Raw genomic sequence first — 5,916 nt, 5'->3', positions numbered from 1 at the left:
GGGGGGGCTAAAACCCTAAACCTGCGGCGGCCTTTAGTCGCGGTTGGCCAGAAGAACCGCGACTAAAGGTCCTCCGCCCCGACGGCCACCTGGCGCCCACGTGAGAAAGGGTGGGGCCTTTAGTCGCGCCCGTTCGGTCGCGGTTGCGCAACCGCGACTAATGGCAGTTGCGAACCGCGACCAAAGGCCCTTTTTCCACCAGTGATGGCACTCCCGACCTTATGATGTATCATGAAAAGCATGTCTAATGTATTTGCGTATGACGACAGTTCACACCGCTGTATTATGGCAATGGTTGAACATGTGAGAAACTTCCCCTTTTCTTTAGTGTGGGAATTCTCTCTCTTACAGCATGGAAAATCCCTTAAACGTATGAAAATTTTATCTGTTACAGCATGGGACTCTGAAATGCATGGCAATTTTATCTGTTGCAGCATGTCAATAATATTTTTTCTTACCATGGAAAATCTCTCTGTTATTGAACGGCATATCTCTCTATTATAGCACGGCAATTCTAGAAACATTTCCTGGGAATTGGTTTTTCAGGGAGAGCTCCCTGGTGGCGTCATTCACCACAACGATCCTCACAAAGTGAATGATCATTCCTGCTGGCGACACCGGGAAGGGAACGTTCCCTCTATATTAGCATGCTTCTTTGTTTGTTACAAAGTTGGTTCCTCTTTTAGTTTCATGTGGCATTTGCATTGCCGGCTCGTGCCATCTGAAACCACCTTGCTCCCGCTATAAAATACGCGCCGATCCAACTTGTTGGGGCAGAAAAAAACTGGATCTGACCTCCGACGTCTCTCCCATAGGTGACGGTGAAACCTCCTCTTGCTCCCTCCTCCTTCGCTGTCGCCAGAAGACGCGGCCGGGAAAAGCCTGGCCAGCGTTGGCGGCGACAGGGCATTTCGCCTTCGCGCGCAGGACCTCCACCATAGGGCGGCGTGACTGGGTCGGGACACCACGACGGTGTGGCAGTGGATCCCGACGGCGGCGGTGTTCGGGACCGGCAGCGCATGGCGAGCTTCGAGGTGGCGGATTTTGCAGGCGAGGGGGTGGTGGCGGATGGGGTTCCGCCTCATTATAGGGTCCGTCTTCAGCCAGCGGCATGGGCTGTGGGCAGTGCTGGACAGCGACCTCTTCCATGGCGGTGATGGCACCGGCGTGGTGGAGACAACAGTGTGGTGGTGGTCCTAGTGTTTTTCTCACATCACGGCAAAAATCTACATGATACGTCCTCCTTGATTTGGGAGTCCACGTATTCCGGACCTGTTGTCGGGGATCTTTCCCAAGGATATCTAGATCAGATAGAATCTAGTCGTGCGCATCCCTATCGGCCTACGCGGCTCCATGAGGGCGCGACACGAAGCTCTCTTGCTTGTTGACACCATGGGACATGTCTGTATTTTGATTTCCATAGAGTAGACAGCGGTGGAAAAAGTCATGGTGGCTGAGATCGAAGGATTAGTAAGGTAGAGCTGGACTTGGAGGTGATGGAGTCAACCATATGTTTGATAACTTTCAGAAGCAGCAGTGACAAGTGGGGGTGGCAACACCAGAGGATTTCGTTTTCGGTGGTGCTCCTCGGGTGCCGAGTCGTGATTTTCAGGGTGAAAACTTAAGGTCTGACCTTCATTGGATGTGCCTGAAAATTGCCTTGTTGAAGGTATTGTTCTGAGAGCTCGAACTTTCTTCAGCGTAAAAATCTAAGATCTTAGATCAGCTGGCGATGACATTTCTGCACTGTTTCCTTCTTGAAGGCATCTCTTTTGAACATCTTTTATGTTTTCTGGTTGTCATCTTTGGTGGTGGTTTGTGTGTTGCTGCTGAGATGAGTTGATCACTATGGCAAGACCTTTGTTCTTTTTTTTTCAGGTTGTGTGCATCCTGTATGTCTTTAAGACATCTTGTGGATGTACAGGCTAGATGTAATTGGTATCTTCACAATATTAATACATTTCTTTCTTCACAAAAAATGTGGGATTTGCATCAACCATGTTTCATATGTGGCGTTAGTTATGGGTATTTCGTGTGCTGCTATCTATACTTATTCGTGTGGGTTAAGCTTTCATTGCAATATTTTGTTAGGGCTTGTGCAGTAAGCGTGACATTGATTAAGTGGTTGCATGTATGGAGTGATACCTATAGTATTTAAAACAAGCAAGATCACACTCGCACTAAACAATGTAGAAGTGCATGCTCTAGGCAATGCCCCCCCATGTGTGGCTCCCTCAGGCCTAAACCTGGACCGAAAGTGGGTTGTAATTTAATTGTGCCAGACGGGTCTTGAACTCAAGACCTCTAGGCTCCAATACTGTGTAAAAGTGCATGCTCCAGCCAATGTAATCAAAAGACTGATCTGATGAAAGAGACTAGGCAATACATTTATACGTCAACACACAATGCACCCACAACACAGCACACCCAAGGCCCAAGCCCGGAAGGAAACTATTTTGACTTGTCGGTTGTTTCGGTACTCTAAGTTTCTAACTACAAATATGATGTATAGCTAGCTTGGAATAGGAGGAAATGCCATGTTGCACGCGCAGGTGTGATAGGGCACTCACGCAAGCTCTTTACCTGATTACTCTATATATAGAGAGGAGTGGAAGGTAACTGGAACTGTACATGGTAGGGTCCGGTGACAGATTTAGCAAATGATCAATACGTGTAAGTGCCCTCGCTCCGAGGCGGATCCCAAGAAGGTCCGGTGGTGTCTTAGGCTGGTCATAGTGGGAAGTAACTTAGACTAGTAACATGCATATGTTACTAGTCTATGTTATCAATTCATAGTGGGGAGTAACATGTACTCCATCCGTTTGAAATTACTCGTCCAAGAAATGAATGTACCTAGATGTATTTGAGTTGTAGATACATCCATTTTTATTCATTTTTATGACAAGTAATTCCGAACGGAGGGAGTATGTAGTAACATGCAAGCCATCATTTATTAAGATGTAGACTCATTTTGCCTTGGGATGTGTTATGTTACAGTAACATACTCTCTCCGTCCGGAAATACTTGTCGAAGAAATGCCTAAAAATGAATGTATCTAGAACTAAAATACATCTAGGTACATTAATTCTTCCGACGAGTATTTTCGGACGGAGGGAGTATTATGTTACTCCAACCATCTCTTTCCTCATTAAATACATGCCATCTGAGCAAACTTTTTTTGGGAGGTGTTATGTTACTTGCTATGTTACTCCCACTATGACCAGCCTTACAGCGGCCAGTGACTGAAGTCCCAATCTGAACCCAAGAACTAGAGCTCAATCAAGAATTTTTGCTGATTTTACTTCCCGAGCCTTGTTTGGTTTGGTTTTTTTGTCCCATATTTTTCTATTCTATATATTTTTTACATCCAGCAGGAATTGAACCCACAAATTTACCAATTCTGAGTTGGGCGCTTTAACGCCCCTATTGATCCTCTTGCTACTGAGTCATGCGGCCATCTGCTACGGGACAGAATTAGTATTGTCTTTGAAAACGGGTCCTCGCCAAGAACATTAATTTCGAAGTGAAGATCTGCCCACACTGCACCTGAGCTGCCGATGGCTAATGTTGTTAGTAGCTAAATCCAACGAGATACAACAGCTAGTTTCCGCATGGACATCAAATTTTACAATATTGTCCAAATTCGTCATCCCATGATCTGTTCTCCAGATAAACAATTGCACAGAGCCACAAGACGCTTGTTAACGAACAAGCAACGATAAAACTCTAATACATCTCAAATCGCCATCAATCTAGATGATTTTCTTCTTGGAGGCAATGTATTATGAGTTGGCTCATGCATCATCCACTATCAAATCTAAATCTTTTGTGTAATCTTCTCCTTCCATAAGGGCTTACTAAACTTGCTTTATACTCCAAACCATAGCCAATTGAACCTCTTGCGGTCATAAAGTACGCAACAATTATAGTTCATTTGGAAAACTGCATTTTCTTTGGAAATTAATCCACACCAACAATCATTCAAAATGAAGATCTGCTTGTACTGAATGCCCTGGCCCGGTTGTCTATCAATAGAATTGTTATAAGCTGCACCAAACAAGACACTAAATATAGGTTCCTCAAGGAAGATTAGCTAAGAAAAGCATGATGGTTGTCCAGAGTCTCGCACCCATGTGACGTGCTCCGAATAAATGCGTTTCACAGAGTTGGATGATTCATTTAACTAGATGAGCTAGCATGCGTATATATGTGAATCTCTTTGCCTTGTCTGGCTTAACGGCGGAACACCACGGCCTTGCTTTCGCTTGGAATGGTACACATACTTTTGTCGATGCGTCATTATCAGACATATATGTATTAATCTAGCCTTAATCTGGCCTTTCACCGTTTCTTAAATATTCGGAGATACGTACCTTCGATTGGGCTGAAATTTTAACACGATTTTAATACGGATATAAGATTCCTTGCGGCCGTAGTACAACTCCAACTGACCTACAGGGTGGACAGAAGCTTGTTGGGCGCGCCTACCCCCCCGGGGCGTGCCCTCTGATCTTGTGGTCCCCTCGGGCATCGTCCTGCATTGATTCTGCTTCCCAAAAATCAGATATATTCAAAAAAAAAATCCATATATTTTTTATCGCGTTTGGCCTCCGTTTGATATGGATATTCTGCGAAACAAAAATAATCAAGAAACAAGAATTGACACTTGGCACTGGATCAATATGTTAGTCCAAGAAAACCATATAAATTGTTGCGAAAAGTATGTAAAAGTTGTAGAATATTTGCATGAAACAATTCAAAATTATAGATACAACGGAGCCGTATCATCTACTCATTTGAACAATATGTTTGCAGATTCCAGCTTAGTCCACGACACACTTGCACTATTATTATTATCACATCATTCGATCATGCAAGTGAAAGGCAATAATGACGATGATTGATGAAGTGATTGCGGTAAAGGAAAGCTGATATGCACTCTTCTTGTTTTCGCTTTTGTAAATATGTTTAGCTCATCGTTCTTGATTCAGCTTAAATGAGTAAACATGTTTATGCTGACAATTAGAGATTATGGTTACTCATGGCATGTTTAAACAAGTATGAGTAGATAATGAAATTACTTAAGTGTCAACATGCATTAAAAAGGTTATGATTTAGTATGCTAGAATGGTATCTCCCTCTGGATGATTCGAGTGGCTTGACGTGGCACATCACTAGTAGAAAAGGGGGCAATGGTCAAGGCAGGGCCAGCCCATTAGTCCCGGTTCAGTCCAGAACCGGGACCAATGGGGGCATTGGACCCTGTTCGTGAGCCCCGGGGGCCGGCCGGGCCACGTGGGCCATTGGTCCCGGTTGGTGGGACGAGCCGGGACCAATGGTCCTCGCTCCTGGCCCACCACTATTGGTCCCGGTTGGAGGCATGAACCGGGACCAAAGGCCGCCCATTAGTCCCGGTTCATACCACCAACCGGGACTAAAGGGTTGGTCCTCGTTGCGGCCAGAGTTTACTCCCACCTCGCCAACGTGAAGGGGGCTCACACCGGTTTATAAGCCCCTCCCTCTCTACCTTGTTGAGCTCCTCTCAAAATGAAAATAGATGCCCTTATACAGGGAATTTGACCTAAATTCATACTGAATTTCTCTAAAGTTAGTAGAAATTTATTATGAATTTAGGTTGAATTTTCTCTATAAGCGCATCTATGCTCATTTTTTAGTAAAGTTAATCACAACTATTTTTTCTTCTATTTATTTCTGAGTAGTTTTTTATATAGTTTTTTTTTCTTTTCTGCTATATTTATTTTTTTCTTTTTATTTCTGAGTTGTAATAAGTCATTAAAAATAAGCATCTATGCTCATTTTTTTAGTAAAGTTAATCATAACTATTATTTCTTCTATTTATTTATGAGTTGTAATAAGTCATTAAAAATAAGCATATATGCTCATTTTTTAGTAAAG

The sequence above is a fragment of the Triticum dicoccoides genome, chromosome 5B (genome assembly GCF_002162155.2).
Source record: "Triticum dicoccoides isolate Atlit2015 ecotype Zavitan chromosome 5B, WEW_v2.0, whole genome shotgun sequence".
Lineage (NCBI taxonomy): Eukaryota > Viridiplantae > Streptophyta > Magnoliopsida > Poales > Poaceae > Triticum > Triticum dicoccoides.
The sequence above is the reverse complement of the archived record's forward strand: the minus strand, read 5'-3'. Positions refer to the sequence as shown.